The 22,344-nt window shown below is 37.7% G+C and overlaps 1 protein-coding gene across 10 annotated transcripts in view; it reads left to right on the top strand.

Moving 5' to 3' along the window:
• Nucleotides 1-8,225: 8,225 nt before the first annotated feature.
• The window catches only part of coro (protein coronin), a 61,596-nt gene continuing 47,477 nt past the window's right edge, over nt 8,226-22,344 (top strand). For 6 of the 10 annotated variants that reach the window (XM_067086137.1, XM_067086136.1, XM_067086132.1 and 3 more), the window contains exon 1: nt 11,734-11,871. The gene's annotated coding sequence lies outside the window, so the exon portion shown is untranslated. The other 4 variants (XM_067086141.1, XM_067086134.1, XM_067086135.1 and 1 more) reach the window with 4 other exon arrangements.

Below are 22,344 nucleotides of genomic sequence, written 5' to 3'. Positions count from 1 at the left end.
AAAATGACGTAACGTGTCCTAGTTTGATCTTAGAATAGACAAAATCATGATTATGGAAGTCATATTGACGTAGACTCTTAGCATTAGTGACTAAATACTGCAAGAGCATCGTCGTTCATTGCATGAAATGAAGACCCGCGGGTTTGCTTACAGAGGAATGAGCGCCCTACAAAATGCGCTTCCGTGATCCTGGATTTAGTACTCTTTGGCCTTGAGAACGCACCTCGCTCAACTCATTCACTCCCGAGCAACAAAAAGTCCAGTTATGGACTTTGCGGAATGCTCGTTATGCACTGACTATGAATTAGATACCGCCAGTTATCGGAATGATACTGTAAATGGTTAGAATGATACTCTCAGTTATCAGAATGATACAAATTTTACAGCGATTGAAGGCCGAGGTGAGATCACCATACTGGTCAGGCTCTGACCACGATATTTTTAGCTTTCAGATTGATAGACCTACGATTACTGTAACGGAATAATGCGAATTATGGATTGGATATCACTTTTAAATAAGATTATAATTTTATTTTATTATTCTAACATAGGCTTTTTTCTGACTCTGAATATTATAGCAGTCACGCCTAGGTTTTTTTAGACCGATGTCCATTTTTATGGAATATTAAGGTTCTTTTTGTAGAACCATCGCAGCGAATTTTCACAATGTGAATAAATTTCTTAACTGAAGAAAGATTATGTGTAGTTACCCAACCAAACCATCATTAGTCCTATATAATACTATATGGTCAGTGATGTTCAAAGTTTCCTTTATTAGTATTAGTATCACATCCACTAGAGTAGTTATTACTATCACTATTATTGCTATTAAAATAGCAGTAGTGGTAGTAGTAGAAGTACCAGTAGTAGTATCATTGCAACATCCAAAATTACTAGCATTGATATTAGCAGCAACAATGCTACATCATTTTCACCCTTAAACGAATGCAGCAGCAGTAGCAAGTAGTAAGTAAGCAGTATCAGTAACAGCAGCAGCAGTATATCACAGTGGCCTGTTAAGAGCAGAAGTGTCAGCAGTAGTAGCAACCCGTTTAGCAGCAGTAAGCAGGTAGCAGTAATAGTAACAGTAGTAGCAGTAGTCACAGTGGCCTGTCAAGAGCAGAAACGGTAGCAGTAAGCAATATCAATAATAGCAGTAGCAGTAGTCACAGTGGTCCGTCTAGAGCAGTATTAGTAGTCCTAAGTCACAGTTGCGTGTCCAGAGCAGCAGATCCGGCAGCAGCAGTAGCAACCTGATTATCAGCAGTGGTAGCAGCAGTAGTAGTAGCAGTAACAGTAGTACTAAGTCACAGCGGCCTGTCAATAATTTCTTCATCCTCCCCAGAATGGGTCTAGTGGCGCCACCGGAGCGTGAAGCCTTTTCGCAGGCCGTCGCTGGAACAAAGGCGGGCGTCTACGCCAATCATTATTTCGGGCAACCTCACGAGGCAGATAATCATTTTATTAATCATTTTATTCGGGGGGATGGTGATGCATCGACTCCGTAATATCCGCTTTAGAAGGATTATATACGTATCGCTTGTAAAACGAGCTGCGAAAACGAGGCTTGACTCCTGTTTCACTAGTGTTAAGGGAATGTTTTTTTTTTTTTAACTTGGGATTATATTTTTTTTTTAACTGAAGTATTGAGATTTTTTGTTCTTTTTTTTGTCCGTGGTCGTGGGTTTTATCGATTATGTCAACTGGCGACACATAGACCGTTTTGCCATGCCTGTCGTCGTTGACGGTTTGACGTTGCGTTTCTCTCTCTCTCTCTCTCTCTCTCTCTCTGTATAAATTAGTTGTTGGTGTACTATCATATATGTATATATATATATAAAGAGAGAGAGAGAGAGAGATGTGTGTGTGTGTGTAAAAATAAGCATATTTGCACACAAGTATACAAGTGTTAAAAGCACATATGTTGTCAGCACCGCATAAATATAACATGATGGCTTTCACTCAGCGTTGCCAGTGCGCTTACTCAACGAAAGTAATATATAAAATATGTTTCGAATCAACCCACCATTGCACTGGTTTCTTCTGAGCTATTATTTACATTCATTTATTCAATAATCTATTTATTTTTCAACTTTATTTCTTGTTTTCCCCTTTTTACCGAATATGGATATTAGAAGCTTTATGCATAATAATAATAATAATAATAATAATAATAATAATAATAATAATAATAATAATAATAATAATAATAATATAATAATAATAATAATAACAGTGCACGTTTCTTTTGCAATAGTCTTTGGTATCTAGGCTTTAAAAATCAGTTTGAGTCTAAAAAAAAAAAGTCATGGCTTATATTCCAGCACCAAAGGAAACTTCTAGACTCAATAACCGAGATCTGTTTTGTACGATCTAGACTGTGCAGTGCATCCAGTCAGGCTATTACTGTATTGTCTTTATCCAAGAACCCGAGGTGACCCTGTGTTCAGATGGCTTCCTTTCATGCCCTCCCATCTCTCTGGTGCAGTCAGCGATCTCGGAATTTGCGTGACGTAACTTCTGCAATTCGGGAATTAGCTTGTGTGTGTTTGCGTGTGTGTGTAGGGGTTTGTGAGGTGGGGTACGGAGTAGGGAGGGGAGGGAGGAAGGAGGCTTCACAATTACCCTCGTAGCTTCTCCCATTGCTGCCATGCGACACGAGATTTGTTTTCCTTGTTGGGGGGAAGGACCCCAGGACGTTTCATCGTTGACATGTGTTCGCGGTCTGTGATTTATCTGTGATCTGTTACGTTTGGTATTGTTATTGTTTGCTTCCGGAATTCTCCGTTTTTCTCCTTCGTTTTTAGTTTTCTGTCAAAGGAAATTGTTGTGCCGGCTTTCTCTGTCCGTCCGCACTCTTTTCTGTCCGCACTTTTTCTGTCCGCCCTCAGATATTAAAAGCTACTGAGGCTAGAGGGCTGCAGATTGGTATGTTGATCATCCACCCTCCAGTCATCAAATATACCAAATTGCAGCCCCCTAGCCTCAGTAATTTTTATTTTATATTAAGGTTAAAGTTAGCCATAATCGTGCTTCTGACAACGATATGGGATAGGCCACCACCGGGCCTAGGTTAAAGTTTCGTGGGCCGCGACTCATACAGCATTATACCGAGACCACCGAAAGATAGATGTGTTTTCGGTGGCCTTAATTATACGGCGTAGCGGCTGTACAAAAAACTCGATTGCGCCGAAGAAACTTGGGGCGCATTTTTTACTTGTTTTTATATGATTATATGAATTCTTGATTATTTTTGTTTTTGATTCATTCTCAACTCCGTTCTATCTTCTCTCCCTCCGCTTTAGTCTAATTGTACAGCACCAGACTTTATTGTTGTTCAACATTACACTCGACGAATTCGCTTTCCCTCTATAATTCCAACTTCTCGTTCGTGTCACGAATGTCTCTGGGGATAATCCTATTTCCCCTTCGTACATTCATACGTCACTGCAACATTCCTCTTCTTCTTCTTTCGAGATCTTCGTGCGATCTTCCGCCTCGCCTTTTGCTTCTTGGGTGTTTATGGAGTTTTATACGCTCGTTTACCGGTTTGCATTCATGACTGCTGGCTGGGTGGCTTGATTTGCAACCCCCCCCCCCCAACCCCGCCTAACCCTTGCAGAACCCTGCATGGGTGAGGCTTGAAGGATAGGGGTGGGTTAGAGAGAGAGAGAGAGAGAGAGAGAGAGAGAGAGAGAGAGGGGGTGGCGGAGGAGGATGAAAGGTGTACAGAAGATGTGGGGATAAGGACAGTTGGCAGGGGGAAGGAGTTAGGTTAGAGAGAGAGAGAGAGAGAGAGAGAGAGAGAGATGGGTGCTTCCATCTGCAGAAGTTGCGTGTTATCAGACAAGACTTGACTAATCCCATTTCTCCCGAGGGCGCACGCGAGGGACCTGCAAATATTGATATAGCTTCATTTTAATGGGCCGTCTCCGTCTTGAGGTGTTATTGATGGCTGTATAAATTGGATGGCCGTGTCCCTCTCACCTGTTGCTGGAGGTGGTTTATATTTTTATTAGTTCCTTCAGTTTCATTCATTTTTTTGCGTTCTTTTTTTTTTTTTTTTTTTGTTAGATCAGTAAGGAACTTTTTTATTTTTTTTTTTAATTTTTTCATTCAAAGATATTTTCGAGGAATTTTTTGTTCGCTTGTCTTATTGAGATGAATATTGGCACCTGTCACATAGGCCAACATTTCTTATTCACTTTTACCTCTTTTGTATGTATGTATGTATGTATGTATGTATGTATGTATGTATGTATGTATGTATGTATGTATGTATGTATGATTTCATTGACAGGTTTATTACCAACCAATATACATTTTCTGTGCTTTTACTTCTGTTTTTTGTATGTATGTCAGTAATTCTATGCATGTATGAATTTATACATGTATGTATAGATCCATGTATGTATGAATAATCTAGTATACGTATGCACTATACACAGCTTATTCAAGTATGTCTAAACCCATACATCTATTTATATTCTAGTATACACAGCTTATACAAGTATGTATAAATCCATACATGTATGTATAATCCAGTATACGTATGCAGCTATACACAGCTATACAGGGCTCTCACGGCAGTGCCACGCAGCCACCGCCGCCGGCCCCCCGCCAGCCGACTGATTAAAGCCGTCACCCTTGACTGGGCAAAGAAATATCAAACGCTCCTGGTTCCTTTAATTGGTCAAAAGGTGGGCAGATGACTCAAGATTTCGAAATTAGAAATTCATCCGGATGTACAGGGCCCTTCGCTTTTCTCGTTGGATTTTGTCTCGGTAAAGGTTAGATTAGATTTGTACTGGATATATGTATATGTATGTATATATATATGTATATGTATATATGCAAACAGAGTTTTGTATACTGCACATTTGCTTTGTACAATTTTTGCGTGACGCCCTGAACGACTGGGAATATATGAACCCACGCACGTATTTACTTCATAGAACTATAAACAGATAATATTTCTTTGTACACACCTTACCCTGAACACGAATCAGTCATGATGTAAAGAGAGAGAGAGAGAGAGAGAGAGAGAGAGAGAGAGAGAGAGTTGTTTTGTCCTAAATGATCAAAATAGCCCTCTGACTGAAGAAGTACTATCGACGGTGATCCTGTCCCCGCTAAAAGACATTGCAGTCAGGACAGAAATATCTAAGCTATTTCTGTCTGTTCCCCTGAATGACGTCACAGATCCGCCTACCCTTCTGTTGGTCCGATCTACATAACCTTCAGCCAATATCCTTCGGTGTGGTGAGTCGCCTGCGAGCCCTAGACCTATTATACTTGGCTGAGTCAGTGTTAAGATTCGTACTCGGCTGAGTCAGTTTGGAGAGTGGCCTTCAAGCACTAGGCCTATACCTGGCTGAGTCAGTTTGCAGAGTCGCCTTCTAGGCCTATAGACCTATACTCAGCTGAGTCAGCTTGGAGAGTCGCCTTCTAGCCCTAGATTTATACTCAGCTGAGTCAGTTCGGAGAGTCGCCTTCTAGCCCTAGACCTATACTCAGCTGAGTCAGTTCGGAGAGTCGCCTTCTAGCCCTAGACCTATACTCAGCTGAGTCAGTTCGGAGAATCACCTTTTAGCCCTAGGCCTATCCTCGAATGAGCCGGTTTGGAGAGTCGCCCTTTAGCCCTAGACCCAAGACCTAAAACCTAGACCTATACTCGGCTGAGTCATTGTGAAGAATTTCCTGCGAGTCGATGCTCATTTTCTTCAAAAGACTTTATTTTAAGCCGATTGGTTTGTAGAATTTATTTCTGTCCCAATAAAAATAGATCGTGATTCGATCGCCTGGGTGGTGTCTCATTCCGTCATGTTAAGGAAAATTTCGGGGACGATGGATACCTTTGCCAAAAGGGAGATTGTTCTACATCCACGCGCGCGTTCCTTCGTATGTCTGTCAAGGAATGCACGAGAATGTCAAGCAATGCCATTAATAAACACTTGAGAGTTTGTTTTTACCTAATTCAGTGGTGAAAATAACACGCTTTACTCAAAAATGTTAATTTCATTTAGAGAAATTTAGTGGAGACAGCTGGCATTCAATTTAGTTATGAAAATAACTTCGACATAAAATAGGTATAATCAGGGCAGACCATATCTTTGTCCATTTAATGAAAAATTAGTATAAATTGTGTAATATACTTATTCAGGTTTTCACACAATAACCTATTTAGCCTTATCAGACTGTTGCCTTTTCTATTTAATGAACTCTGTACTAAACAATATTATATTTCATGCACTGCTATAACGGCTTCAATCACTATTTACCATATTTATTTGTTTTGATTTCAGGCAAATCATTTAGTCAAATATGAACATTTGTCTGACGTACATTTTTCCTAAACCGTTTAGTCAATAAAGTTCCCCAGAAGAGGCCTTATGGAGGGCGGAACTGTTTGGACAAATTAAGACCAGAATTTTCATTCTTCTTCGTTTTTTCCTCCGTTTTCCTGTGGAGTACACGTACACACACACACACACACACACACACACACACACACATATACACACATATATATATATATATATATATATATATATATATATATATATATATATATATAAATTTTAAATCTAAAAATACAGAAGTCACCATGAACGAACCCTAGGTATACGAGCAATATGATGATATTATGCGGACTTGTGGAAATTCAACACGCATGAGATGCGAATGTGTGCTCGTTGAGAGAGAGAGAGAGAGAGAGAGAGAGAGAGAGAGAGAGAGAGAGAGAAATCATTTAAAGCGATACCCAACCGTAAAGCTTCGATTACCACAAGTGTAACTGAACCAATCGATAAGACTGACCTTCTCCGCTGAATGAAGCATCAGGTAAATTCTTGCCTTTCCTTGCCTTTCTCGGCCTAGGTACGTTTTTACAGATGCATTGTATTCTACAAACTCAAGTTTATTGCACGTGAATGTGGTTTTCCCACTGTAACAACAGACCGGTGTATGGCCAATTGCATTGTTTGATTAACTTTGCCACCCACTAGCAGAGGTTTCTGGTCTTAGGCCTATAAAGATGGCAATCTCTGTACCGGGCTGCCACTCATTTTCAGCATAAAAGATTAGTTGTTCGGAATCCTCCTTTGTTTTGGCGTTTAACTCTCTCTCTCTCTCTCTCTCTCTCTCTCTCTCTCTCTCTCTCTCTCTCTCATGGTGAAAGCCTTATCCCTCTTGAGCCGGTTTTTATTCAGTTAGATAACCTTACCCTCTCAAAATTCTTGCGAGTCACGAAGATAAGTCTACCTCTGCGATGCTCTACTTCCTGTCGGTGAAAGAACTGAGCTTTTAGAACTCGTGCGTCTTGACCAGAACTTCCTTTCCATTGGCTTGGGTAACTTTATCTCATAATAGAAAGTCCTCTGTGCACGGGAAACTTGGGGGGAGGGGAATGGGGTGGGAATAGGGAGTCCCCTGACTTCCCTGCAGTCATGGGAAACTTTGCCCCATGTTGGAAATGTCTTTTCTTCTCTGAAGTCGAGGAAAACTTCGTCACTCGTTGTTTAAGAAAGTGCTTTCGTTTGGGAGAATAGGTGGTTTATCTCTAACTTACTGCAACTACGGGAAATTTAGTCCCATATCAGAAATCAACATTTCGTGGAAAAAACTCTTGAAAGCCCTAACTTTCTTGCAATCATGGGAAAACCTGTCCCTTACAAAAAAAAAAAGTCATCTTGGCCTGGGAAACTTGGGATACCCCTAACGTACCGGCAACCATGATAAATTTTGTCCCAGTATTCATGGGAAACTTGGTTCATATAAAAAAAACTCTTTATAGAATTTTTGGGACGTCCCTGACTTGTTTGCAACCATGTGTAGTGTCCACCGAATCGTTGATAATTGCGGGACCTAAGCTCATTGAGTTTGTTTACTTTATGGAGGTAAACTAGGGCGAATCAATCTTGGCAAACAACATCGGTGGTAATTACCCATGTGTCAGATTGAGCAAATATTAGCGAAAGACAAATAAACTGATAAATGAGATAATTGAATGGTCTAATCTGCCAACGTAAAAAGAGAAAACGCACAAGAGGCCCAAGTTATCGTTCTGTCAAACAATGACACTAGCAATTGAAAGAAGCAAGCAGCCGTTTAATTCTCCAAACTGTTTTGTAGGTAGTCTTACATTGTCGAAAGAAGCAACCTTACCATCTGAAAAAACAAGCGTAATTTGAAGTTAGAAATTACCAACTACCCTACTGAAGTATCTGAGAATACGTAAGCAAGTGAAGTTGTTGCAGGAAGAAGTGCGTGACTTGGAGCCGTCTCTCTTTGGCACTTTTTAAAGAACTTGTCCTCGGCACCCCAATCACGAGCTCAAGGTATCCGTAACCTGTTGATTTCACGGAACAGTTATTAGGGTGAGCCAGAGTGTTATATGATTTTGTAAGGTAACACCGGTGATGCATCCTACCAAAGACGTTGTATTAAGTTTCTTCGACGTGGGTTTCTTGATAATGAAATTAAAATTAACACTTTTTTTATGTATCAGGATATTAAAATGACGAGGATTCGCCATGTGGAGTTTGAAATGAATCACTGTAATTACGAGGGAATTATTTAATTATTTATAAGTACATCTGCCCTGTTAAAGATTCGAACCTATGATTTGAAGTGGTTTGATACAGAGGTAATTTAGACCTATCCACTAAGCTATCTATTTGATTTCGAATGAAATATTACCCGTAAGTAATGAAGAGTTACAGAAGTCATTACCAGCTGTAAATGACATTAATAAGTGACAATTCATGAAAATACTTGTGAAAACTCTTACTTTTCATATATAGGTCTATGCACCCAAGTGACAATTCATAAAATTGTTTATGAAAATAATTACTTTTCATATATAGGTCTATGCACCCCCGTTTATCAAACATACACATTCCGTCCTATAAGAGCAAGAGATTGCTTGTCTCATTCCGAGACCTCTCACCGGACAATATCATTCAAGCAGTCTCTTCTTGCCTAAAATCACGATGCTCTTTTTCTCTGTTACGTCTTCTCTCACCGGCTGTATACTTTTACTTTTCAGTCGCACAATTAAGCTGTGAGTTCTAATAATGTCTACTTCGTCTGCCATTTTCCTTCTACCGATTACAGCATGCTTTAAATGGCGTACAGTGGACGGTACACAAAAAGGTTTTTCGCATGGTTCCTTCCTCGGATTCCAGGTGCATTGCTCTCTGATAATGATGAATTTGCATTTGTATCGCCGATCTCTCTCTCTCTCTCTCTCTCTCTCTCTCTCTCTCTCTCTCTCTCTCTCTCTCTCTCTCAGCTGGGCGGACGAGCAGACGATTACTTTGAGTGACCATACGGATCTAACAAATGTAATCAGCACAGCGTACCACGCAGCCATGGTCTAGAGATCTTGGTCTTGAACTCTAGACCGTGCACTCAGCCAAGTTGCTCACCGACTTGAAGATAGATATGTGCTATAAGATAATTCAACAATCAGCCTCACTCATTTCCAGGAAACGTTCAAGAATACCAAATCGGTATTTTCCTTTGTGATGTGTTTATTGTGGTTTTATCTCCCGATCCTTCAGAAGGGTATTACGATGCCTTTTAACGCCTCTGCTCCGGACGGCCCGGAGGCTGAGCACATCAAAATAAACCGACCAGAAGTCGTATCCTGTCCTTAGACCGACGCCGAGAGATGATGAAATGGGTTTCAATATTCTTTCTCAAGGGTTTTTACTGATACCGTGTATGCGTATACACATACACATGCGCACAGACGCAGAAACAGACACGCGCACCCAGACTAGACACATTTATTTTACTATCTATATGTATATATATATATATATATATATATATATATATATATATATATATATATATATATATATATATATATATATATATAAATGTGCGTGCGCACACTCTTACACACACACACACACACACACACACACACACCCAGAGAGAGAGAGAGAGAGAGAGAGAGAGAGAGAGAGAGAGAGAGAGAGAAAGTACCATTTGGGTTGAGTTTCCTCCGGAGCGCTCCCATCCATTCCCCTATAAGGCAGAACCCCACAAGACTCAAGGAAACCTAAAGGTAAGGAGGAGGAGGAGAGGAACTTTACACGCTTGGAATGATTTTGTTTTTTTCTGTCGTAAGCAATTGCTCATTTAAAGCTTTAATGGGATACTTGGATAAACACGAATCATTAGATAGGCCTACATAAAAATGACACGATAGTAAGCCTAGATCTACTAGTTTATGAAGAAGCTGCGAGATATATCACTATTTATCGCATAAGAGAACTTACCCAAACATACATGTCTAAATAAATGAAATTTCTAGGCCTATAAAATACAGTTCCTGTTTCGCAGAAATAAGCAAACGAATAAATTAATGTGTAACAAAGTAGTAGGCCTACAAATTTACGAGGAAGCTGCTACGAATGAAATTTCGTAGGTACCAGCGTGATTGCGTGCAGATCTCACCACTTGGAAAAAAAATAATATGACTCTCTTTGAAATGGGTGTTTTCTTGGGTTGCTTGCTTGGACGTGACTAGTTTGGTAACTCGATAGTGTGTTTCCTACCAGGCGCTCAGCTATTATGAACGGAGCTAAACTTTCACTTTTTATTTGTGAATCAGCGGCGTTTTTTTTCTCTTCCTGTTACTTTTTTTCTCATTTATTAATGTCGAAGACTATATTTTAATCGAACGTTTTTATAAATTTTAATACTGGTCAGATATTAACTCGCTGAGTTAATTCTAGTATTTTTTTTTAACGAGGTAACAGACGGATCAAGGAAAACGAATGTAGGTGTTTTTCCTTTTCTCCAGTTTCGGTAAATGGGTCAGTGAAGAATGCGAGGCAGTATGGTGTACTACGGACAAAATGTATAACTTTAAGGAGAGGTTTGTCCTAGTTTGTAACTGCTGTTTAAGAAATATAAAGCCTAAGAATTGACTACTGCAATGCTTACTAACGTACAGCTGTACACCTGTCTGCAATTATGCACACAAGTATTTAAGGCAACATGCACTTGTAGATATACGTCAGGCGTGGGTGCATATATATACTTACATTTATATATATTCACTAAACAGAATGGCTTTCTCGTTGTTAACCAGCTTTGTTGTTATTACTTCATATTTCCTCATTATAACAAAAAAGCTGGTTAACAGTGAGAAAGCCATTCTATTTAGTGAATGCCTGTATCCGTGAAAAATTGTGCCCTAAAAGTATATATATATATATATATATATATATATATATATATATATATATATATATATATATATATATATATATATATATATATATATATATATATATATATACATGTATATAATTTGAATGGGCGAATGAATAAAATACCAGTATACACAGGCAAGGTCAATTTTTTCAATCGAGTCACTCCGTCCCAATGAACGCTGATAATGTTTGAGTTAGCATATCCTTGAGTTAGTAGCGACTTCCTTCAGTTAGTTTGTTATCTATGTTCTTCACCTTTCCGTGTTGGCCTAATAAGGTCTGGCTTGGGCATCTATTCTCAACCAGAACTCGCGCGGGGATATCCGCTGAGCTTCTAAAACTTACATTTCTCTATTTATACACTTTAAAGTGGGTGTTAATAACATTTAAGTAATATTTTTAAGTGTTTTGATAAATATTCTAATTTTTCTTTCCACTTTGGCAGCAATCTGTTGCCAAATATCTTTTAAAAGAGAGTTCAATCTACGTATTGGAATTTGTATTCCTCAGTATGGGTTTCGCTGTGGTGGCTGTCGGGTGTGTAGTGCCGCTCCATGTGATACTAAGTTAAGGTTCATCCGTACCAAATCGTGTACTGTATTTGTGATAACTATACACATAAGATACAGCCAAGGTAATTATTTCGACGCCTTTCAGTTATGGTTTCGGCTCTCGCGCCCTTCTTGCGTGGACGATCGTTCTGTATTTATATACTGTACCTGACTCACCTAGGCTAACTAAATCGGGTAAAAATAAAATTAGGGTCTTAAGGTTTTCTGGCCCACCCGCACCCCACCAAAGCACCCTTTTTGCTTTCGGCGGCTTTGGCAGAGGTCGGGCATAGCAGTGATAGACAAATCGGATTATCGCCCTTCGGACTACCGGTGTTTTTATATAGGCTTTCGGTGGGGCATGGCTGGTGTAGGGAGGGACGGGTCCACGGGGTATTTCTGGGGCACAACGAGAGCTTGTTACGGATTTGACGTCTTCCGTGCCCGGGCAGGGGCCTAGCCTGTGCCAGACACGATGAATATTGAACGAGAAATGAGTGAAAAGGTATAAATTGTTCGTTGTAGGTTCTAGAAGTGGCCAAAAATACGCCTAGCGAAGGCCTGGCCCGAGCTGCCAGGCGGTTGCCAACTAGTCGTTTAACCGAGCCCAAATAGAGATTGAAAGTTGAAAGGATTGAATGGATTTGGTGTTATTTGATCGAAATGCATCAATTAGGTTCGTTTAAGCTATGTAACTATGTAACTGTATATATTTATATTTTTTTTAATATTATGCTAGACTGGGTACTTTACCCAGGTTAGGTTTGAGTAGTCTGATCTCAGATTTAGCTTATTTGATAATCTCTGAGCCCATTCTTGTTTGAATATGATTGTTAAAAGCCCTCATTTGTTTTCTGGGTTATTTTTCGTTAGACTCCAGCCACCTCCCGCTTTATAATTTATATTTTTCTTGGGTAAATCACATCAAAACAAAAAATTTCTTCTCAATACATAACCTTCGCAAATGCCTAATAGCAGAGAAAAATAAGGACTTGTAAGGTAAGACAATACCAGCCCCCTCCATAACTAATACGGCAAAATTGTAACCAGTAAACATTTCTGGCCATTTTTGCATGAAAAATCTGAAATGGTTTTTCATGCAAAAATGGCTAGCTGGCACCTTTGGAAATGGCTGGCTGGAGTCTTCCGAAAAATTACCGTTTTCTGAGTATTATCAGGTCAATCAGGTGAGGGCATGGCCCTACAGTAATCTATAAGAACAATATGTATTTCAGGCTTGTTATATGCAAGTTAGGGGCCATTGTTCGCTGCAGACTTCACAGACCAGACAGAAATGTGCTGCTAGTACAAGCCAGAAGTAGTGTGGGTAATTCTAAGGAAAAGTTCCACACTGAGATATTGTTTATTAATGAACTTTTTTTTGTAAATAATATAGAAAAAGGTGTATATGATGCAGTAAAGGTGAGAGAAATCTACCAAAATAATGTGAGGAATTCACCATCTTTTGTTTATTTCTTTTATGAAGAAAAGCTTCGCTGGATGCCATGTTTAGCACCAGGTCCTCAGGACTGACATAAAAATGAGATGGCAGATTTCTTACATTATCTAAGTGAATTTTTCAAGTTCTGTTCTGCATCATATACACCCTTTTCTATATTGTGCAGTCAAAATATTTCAATAATAAACAATATCTATCTGCAGAGCCAGAGCTCTTCCTTAGAATTTCCTAATTGTGCAAGCTTTATATAATATTTTGTTACAATGGTTAAAATTCATTAGGTCTAACCTATGCAGTTCAAATACACATTTGTATATCACAGCTATCTGGGCCTGCCATTCTGAGTTACCTCACTCCAGTCTAAGTGCCTTCACCCTGCTCTTATTAGTCTTTCATCCTCAATTTATGACTAAAGATATCTGATGTCATTTGAATAATCTGTTCCAAGCCCAGAGGGGAAGCAGTGACAAGCATAATGTGATAAAAAATGCAATGAGATTTAAGATGCAAAGGCACACAGAAAGGTTTTGTGAATCATCTCCACTAACATCATAATCATTATTGGAGAAAAAATGCGATGCTCATATATAACACATACATAATGTACAATATGAGCAATTTCCTTTTGCTGTTTCTTGCAAATAATTTAATTAGCAGTGTGCCAACCACACATGTAAAGCAACTGTAAATCAGTAACATTGGAGAAAATTCACTTTTGAAAATTGAAAAATATCCATGTAAAAATGGATACATGCTGTGGTCTCTGGAGCAGTTAGTAGGGGAGAATGCTGCATTTGACATGGTAGGGTATCTGTAAAAAAAGAAATGACTTATCTATGTAATTTTATTTGTGAAATCCATGAACATATTAGTAATAGTATTAGTGGGTATGGAGATGTATTTAATATTTGCATTGCACTTCAAGGAAAGACTTGTTTTTCATTCAAATTACCAATAATTTTATTCAATACCAGTATTTATACAAAACAGTAATTTTTTTTTGTTAGCTCAGCACTTAATACATAGGCTACAGTTCACTAGTACAACAGTGTATCACAAGACCACTCTACATTTTGAGTGTTGATTACATGTGAATTTTGGACCTTGGAAGGGTTCACATAAGTATCAAAATTATATGTTATGTCACACACTGAGATGACTAGCAAGAAAGGAAAATAAAATATCTGGACCTCAAGACATGCTTGATAATTGATTGTAGCCTTAGGCTAGCCAGGAAATGCCCATACTCTGAAGCTATATGTAGGGTAGACAGCTATGTCTTCTATATTGTCTTGTTTCTGTATTTTTAGATAAGTTTTAAATCATAATTGAATGCTATCGTTTATAGAAGTGAGTTAATGTTTGCTTATTTTTTTACAAAATTATGGTACCATTTGAATGAAATCATCAGATGTATTGGCAACTACTTCATGGAAATACACACACCTAGTTACTGTATGAATTGTTTGATACTTTTTTGGTGCACCAAGTAGTGGTTAGATGCATGTTTCCCCAGCATGTTTTTCGTAGGCTAAGACGTTACCCGTTACTTTTCACTTAAATTATAGGAATTCCATTACCTTATGAGCTGCAAAATATTATTATTTATACTAAATCCTTTTTTCTGCACCAGTTTTTAGGAGCTAGCTGGTACCCTTGATAAATTTTTTCAGTGAGTTGTGACAGATTAGGGATTTTGTCAGTCTGATCGGTAATTATAATTCAGTTTCTAGATTTTTTCAGAAACTGTCAACAGTTTGTCAGTTGGTTATTGCTCAGCTGTAGTAGGACCAAGTTACAAAGAAAAAAATTACATACTGGTATGTGATATATTCTGATAGGCTACACATGAATATCAGTACTATGAGAGAGTGAAGGTCACAGGGTAACAGGGCTAATCAATTAAGGCCTGTGGTAGGATTGTTTTTACTAAACATTCGATATGGCAATACACTACCTTTCTTGTTGCATGCCAGGATGAGAGTGCCAATGTAGCTTGATTGTCAAGATGACAGTTATTGTCGAGGCAAGACTGCTTAACTACTTTTGGGTAGGGAACTATCTTAAAAGTGAATATGACATATGTAAGGTCATCACCATCATCTTTGTTTACTCAGTAGGCTCTTATTAACTCCATCTTTTTGATTTGTGCTTCCATGTGCGACCTATTTTTAGCAGATAGCCTAAGTTTCTGAAATGACCAGTAATTTTTTTTTTTGTAACTTTCTGATTAGTCTAGGTGATGCATTGGTACGGTACCAGACTATATAGGCAATTCAAACGGTGTATGTTTATGCTTTTTTTTTGCCAATAATTGAGTAGTCTGGGATTTTTTTTTTAAACTTTATGAATACTGTACTGTGGTTTGGGTACTCTACCATGCATTCAGAAGTTGTTTTTCAGTTATGTTTGTTATATCGAGGTTCCTTTAACCTGTATAGGTATGCCCTGCTCCTAAATGTATTTATGATTTTTGTTGTGTATTTCTTATTTTGGTCTTTTCATTAACACAGAATAAATCATTACACTGTTTAATATGCCATTCATACTGTAATAGGTAGCCAGTGCCGTATTACTAAATGTAGGGGTGATGCTAACCCAAGGGGAATTTGTCTTAGTAAATATTGTAAATTAAGCACCGTAACTTTTCATGTAATGTGGTAGATTTACATACTTAGGCTACCGCTGTGCATGAGGATGTTTAATGCAGTATATCATTATTTAATATTTGATCTTTCAAGTTAGATGTTTATCAGTTAGATTCTTGTTGTCTTCACTGTTTGCACTTTTTTTTATTTAGTTATCTATATTATTTTCATGTCAGTACATTATTTTACCTCTGTTTAGTTTATATTTTTCTGTTCTTCCACTCTGTGTTCATCATTTTCTTTTTTTGTACATAATGTATTTGGTGTTGTTCATAATTTTATGTAGGCAGTCCCCGGTTAGCGGTAGGGGTTCCGTTCCTGGGTGAGCGCTGCTAACCGAAAATCGCTGATAACCAAAAATCAGCAATAATAGGGCCAATAAACCACTTAATGGCGCCATTGACCACAGCGCCGATAAACCACTTACCAGCTCTGAAAATCTGGTTAATAACATTGGTAGCCAAGCGCTGTAACACCAAAACGCCATCAACCAATGCCGCCGGTAAGCGGGGACTGCCTGTATAATCTGTGGAAAATTCATTTTTTTTTTTTTATAGAATTTCATAGTGTAAGCTAGTCCAAATACTAAATGTAGGCTACTGAATTGGATTTTGGTGGGACACTGATGTTGCTCTTTTTGGTAAAAGATTTCACTGTCTCAGTCCTTAATTCTAGAAAAGTGGCTTGTCTTGCTGCTTTTAATAATCCAGGGAACTGCCCATGATAGTTATGTTATGGTGAGAGACTAAGAAAAATATAATAAATCTCCCACCTCTACTCCATACTAAGTTAGGCTGTATGCTATGAAACGGTATTGAATCTGGGCCATGTGAGATTTGAAGGCAGACTCTCCTATTTGGTAAATGTAAAAAACTTATCACCCTGCTTTAGATAGTTCTCAATATTGCATAGTTTAGTTAGTGTTTATGTAGATGTGCATATATCTACTGTAGATGGGGTGGACAAAATTTCTGCTTGTGTAATGCTTGAAAGTCTAATTTCTTAACAGTAGTTTTGTTCAATGGCTTTTGGAGTTAACCCCTCTAAATTATGTGTTATGGCCTTGGGTATGCCTTTGAAGGATCTCTTCATATGCATAGATAATTAAAATTTAAGGAATATGTGCTTATTCTTCAGTTACTGTTTGTACCTCCTCACTAAGTTTTATTCTGATTTAAATGGAGTTTTATCTACTTTTGTGTGGAACATTTTTCTCACATGCAGGAAGGGTTTCCACACAGTTTTTTTCCTAAGATATTATACTGGTCATTGTATCTTGTGTCTAGTAAGTGACTGTTGTAAGGGTGTGGCTTCTGCTTTTATTGACATGATTTTTTGGTACTGCGCCTTAGAGCTGCTTTGAATATCTGTCACCTCTTCATTAATGTCAAGCATTACACTTCCACAGAAATTGTGTAGAAATCAAGGGTGTGTGCAAAGATGGAGTAGAGAACTCTTTTTCCTATGCATTTTTCAAGATATGAGATATTATTTAACAGAAATTTTTTACATTGTCACCATGGTTTTTTTCCCCCTTTGGTCGGAAGAGTCCAGAAGTCACTGCCAGGCCTCTTATTCTCTTGACACCTTATTGCAGATATAGGGGCTGCCCTAAGGCAAGGGTCTTAGCTAGCATAAGGCTGAATTGATCTAAATTACCAACCAGCCATGCTTGTCTTCGTTACCTAACATTATATACTGCACAAGAAATTTCTCCTCTGTTCCATGGAACTGTATTGTAGCATAATTGAATTAGAGAGGTGTTTCAGTACTAGTGAATTTATCTTGTATATAATTAGGCCCATTATATCTAATGGCACTATTGTTGTTTTTATGCTGTCAGTGTCAATTTTGTTAATTTTATATATCCTGTAATAAGAGTTACCACCCTTTTAATTCTCCTAAGGTGTCTTCATCATGTACTTTTATTTTCTGTGTATTGTATACATGGACAGACACATGTAGTTTTCTCTGTTGATGCTTTGTATAGCCAGCCTCTTTCTTTATCATCATTTCTATATTTGTTGATTACAGATTCTTATGCATTGAGGTAGATTCAGTTGGATATACATATATTTTTATGTCCATTGTAAGCATATTTGTGTTTTCATATTTACTGTTTGTGCAAAATATTTTTTAAAATCTGAGTAACACAGTTCTAGGCAATGATTTAAACCAAGAATCTTGATAAAGAAACCAGGCCAAAATTTCTTGTATTCATTCATGTTGCTCTTTCAGCAAGTGACAAAGGGTAGGCATTGGCAGGAATGGACTGGCATTCATATTCGCTTAACTGAAAGATCAGACTTCAATATTGCAATTTTGCTTAGTGTTTGTCCAGTAAGTTAGTTGTGTTTAGATATTCAAAACTTATGCAAAGACTGGGTTGTCTTTTAAAGGTAACCAGAGTTACCTTTCCCATTTGAAATGTGAATTCAATTGCATTCAGATGTACTAAAAGCAGTCAGCCAACCAGTCAGTCATTACGATCTTTGCACGTGCTGCTGTGTGTGGAATAATTTTTTGATAAGCAAAATGTGCTTACATTAGACAGGAAAGTGCTTTTTTTCCACATGAAGCAGAAAGCCAAAATGACACTGTCTTTCAATATATGAACTGGAAGGCTTTGGATTGCCTACCTGGTTTTTTCTAACTTTTTTTCTAAGAGGCTGACAGAATTCATGGTCAGACCCCACCCTTCTTATTCTTTTTCATTTTTCAATTTTCTCCAAGCAGTGTGCTAGATGAGGGGCTACTATAGGTCTTTGCTTTAAAAATATCCCTGTTTCTGCATTAGTTTGCCATTATAGAAGTTACAAAACCAAAGTGTCAGTGGGTTTGGGCAGTGGTTTATATATCATTCTATTCTAGAATGTGGAATTCAACCTACCTCTTTACTCGGTAAACCTCTTTACTCTGTAAATATTAAACCTGCCTTTTTTTTTTTTTTTTTTTTTTTTTTTTTTGTAAAGGCATAGCTAGTCTTGATTTGAGTACAGTAGTTATTCTTATTGAGGCATCACTAATGATTATGAAACTGTTATGTAGCACTTGATGGTTTTTATAGGTAGTTTAGAGTGAGAGGAAAATAATTTTTTTGATTTTCAGGTATATACAGATATCAAGATGAAGGCCAGTAGAAAAACAGAAAATCATGAAGAATGGGTCAAAAATAAAGACTTGGACTAGATGGTAGATCAGATAGAAATTTCAACACAGTAGTCTTTATGGAAGGCCAAATTAGAGAAAAGACTAATTTTTGTGATTCTGTATGACCCGCAACCATTTTCATGCTGGTAGATCAAGTTTAGCGGATAGCCTAACAGTGAGAGGAGGAGGAAAGTATTTCTTGCGCAAGTTTGGAAAACAGATTTAATTATTGCAGTCATGAGGCGAGGCTGTTGTGGTTGTTGGATGTCAAAAGTTGCGATGTGGGTGCCATCACCAGCTGGCTATGTGGGATGCATATTCCCCTATAGGAAATTGGCAGTGGCCCTCTTTACGCTTGCCAGAATCTTTCAAGGATAGTTTTTTCCTTTTCTCTTATGTATATCGTCAGGTGCAAAATTTTTATTGTTTATTAGGCGTTGGCAAGTCGTCTTTGCAGTTATGTTGTAATGTGTTTGCTGTGTTGAGATTTTTATACAAATTTTGTGTCCTTTTCATCACTTCTTTGCATGTCATCGAAAACCAGTCAGAGGCTGGGTAATATTATTTTTTTAAAAGTGCAAATCAAGTTAAAACTTACATTGTTATAGTCATGCTGTTTATTGCGTCAATATGGAAAACTTCCTTTAAGATTAGTAGACATATGGTTTGGATTGCTAAGGTGCTGAAGCAAGCTTTTGTAGATTGTAACTTGTAGATGATAAATGATGCTGAAATTTTTAGCGAACAAGTAATTTAATATTCATGGTTATTAACTTAATGTTGTTAGATTTTTTTAAGAATAGAGATTGGAAGGGCTTCAGAAACACTTGAGATTTTGATGATCAATTTTCTTTCCCTTGTGTCTCAGTTTTGAAAGAAATTGGGAACTATTTGATAAAGGGCTCAAGTATGAAGAGTATGTTTATCTCACAATTGATATATGCTACAGATTGTAGAATAATAATTTTTCGGGATTTAATTTTTCCAAAGTTATTTTTTTCATAAGGCAGAATGAGAGCTGGCTATATTTCGTTCAGTTTTTGTTGTCTTTGTGATTTAAGAACAGAGTTGGAAAATCTTTTAAAAGAACTGTGGGATCGAAGACATTTGGTACGCTAGTTATTTGGAGATCGTTATAAAAATTTATACATTTTTTTGGCTAGACTTTAAAGTATTGTAACTTCATCACCAAGATTTATACAGTAATAGCTTTTGCCTGTCAAGACATGTCTGAAGTGCTTTAAAGGGATGAGTGGGAAACTGATTAAATTGACGGGACAGATTCATTTAAATTTGATGAAAGATTCACTTAATTTCTATAAGGGATACTGTGGAATGTGGGATGAGAGGGTAGTGTTGGGTACAGGGATTGTGTGTGTGTGTGTGTGTTTGTGAAGTTGAGCTATATGGGTATCAGTCAGGTGCAGCCTGGGATTGGTAATTGAACATGTCTTGGGTGTGTTCACACTTGTGGCTAGTGCTTGTTGTCAGTTGAGGTGTATTGGGAGCCATTTGTATTGCATTTATAGTAATTTTGTGGTTATTTTTTTTATTATAGATGATATAGTGAATAGTTTGCTTATTTTAAAGTTTTTTCTTGTTGGTTTCCTCAGTACGTTTACTTTCAGGGATTTTTCCATGTTTTCTCGATCCGTGACCTTTTTTAATTGTTATCGCTTGAGCGAGACTGTGATGTCTTTGTTTGTGGGCTGAGCTGCTAAGCCATAATTGTGGCTGTGTGCAGATGTTTTAAATCGCACTGTACTCATCATGTTTGTTAACAGTATTTGCGGTGCCGAGGTCTTATTTTTCAATTAATATTAATCACTTGGAGTTACCGTACTTAGGCAGCGTGCACAAAAATACTTTAGTGAATGATGAGGAATCTCTCTTTCCCGTCTAGCGTTGTCTGCATCTAAATTCCCATCTTATTTAACAGCTTGCATTAACAAACCATCATTGACAGAGGACGTTGTTACTATTATTAGTCATGTGAGTTGAAGTGTGATTCAGAGTAATGTCTGCAGGGTGTGTCCTTATTAGACTATTCATACACTGAATTTTGCACCTGAGGACTTGTCAGAAATGAACGTCAGCAGGTGTTGAACCAGAGGAAGTCTAGGGGGAATGCACACAACTCTTCTCTCGCACATTTGTTTTTATGTACCTGTACTGTATAATTATGTAATGTTTATACAGTATATGTTACATGGGACAAATACACAAATGTACAAATGAATGATGTATTTGGTGCTCATGTACAGTATGGATATGTCGCCTCTTTGAAGGAGAGCTGTATGATATTTTGTGAGGGTGATGTTTGGACGTGACATTATGCTAAATAATGTATAGGTTGTGTAGTGCGCAAAAAGCTTTCACAATGTGTATTTGCAGGAATCAGACCTTAGACAAGGAATGGGGTGTTTATAATATAACCAATCATGTGACCATATTTTGTTCATAATGGATCATTATACAGTATACTGGATTGTAGATTTTGTTTGCATATCTATAGTACTGTACAGTACTGTATTTTGTTTTTCAGTAAACTAATTCACAAATTTAAGTACAGAACATTATTTTATGTTGGATTGGATATTCCTCCCTGCTGTTAATGCTAGCTGGAACACCTTGTCAGTCCTTGCTAACAGTATAGTGGTTCAAAGGTTTTGTGTGAATCATTGACAGAATTTCACCCCAAATCAGCCGAAACGTTTGGGTGTGTACAGTACTGTAGTTGGTTTAGCAAAAGCGGGCAAGTTGAGTCTGTATCAGTCAAAAAATAGTCCCTTTTAGAAAGAGAATGCATGCATGAATATACTGTACAGTAGTTTCTAAAGATTTTGTTTCAATCCAAATGTTTTTAGTTCCTCCTCTTAACATTAATTTGACTTTTTTTTTTTTTTTCTCAGAACAGTATTTCCCATTGAGCTCAAAATTTTATAGTTCATCCATTGGCCAGTAAGTTGCAAAATGCACTCTGTGGATGTGATGCAGAGCTGGAGTTGATTAGAAGGTTATTGCCAAATTCTGTTATAAATTTCCTACTCCATAAACCATACCTAACTGAGCACCAGAATATTCCGTAGAACTTGCAGAGTCATGCAGATGTACTTTTACATGTATCAAATCCCTCGCCCTGTAAAGAAATTTCTTCACCCTCAGAGCAGGTCTCCTTTAGGTGAATAGTATTGAGTATTGACCATGACAAGTAGAATACGCAGCTGATGGTTTGCTGATTCATACCAGTGGTGACATAATTATCCTCAGCCATGCCCGTCGTGAGGTTCAGGTTTCAT

This window comes from Macrobrachium rosenbergii, chromosome 42, assembly GCF_040412425.1.
Source record: "Macrobrachium rosenbergii isolate ZJJX-2024 chromosome 42, ASM4041242v1, whole genome shotgun sequence".
NCBI classification, from domain to species: Eukaryota; Metazoa; Arthropoda; class Malacostraca; order Decapoda; family Palaemonidae; genus Macrobrachium; species Macrobrachium rosenbergii.
This window is presented reverse-complemented; position numbering and strand designations above follow the sequence as displayed.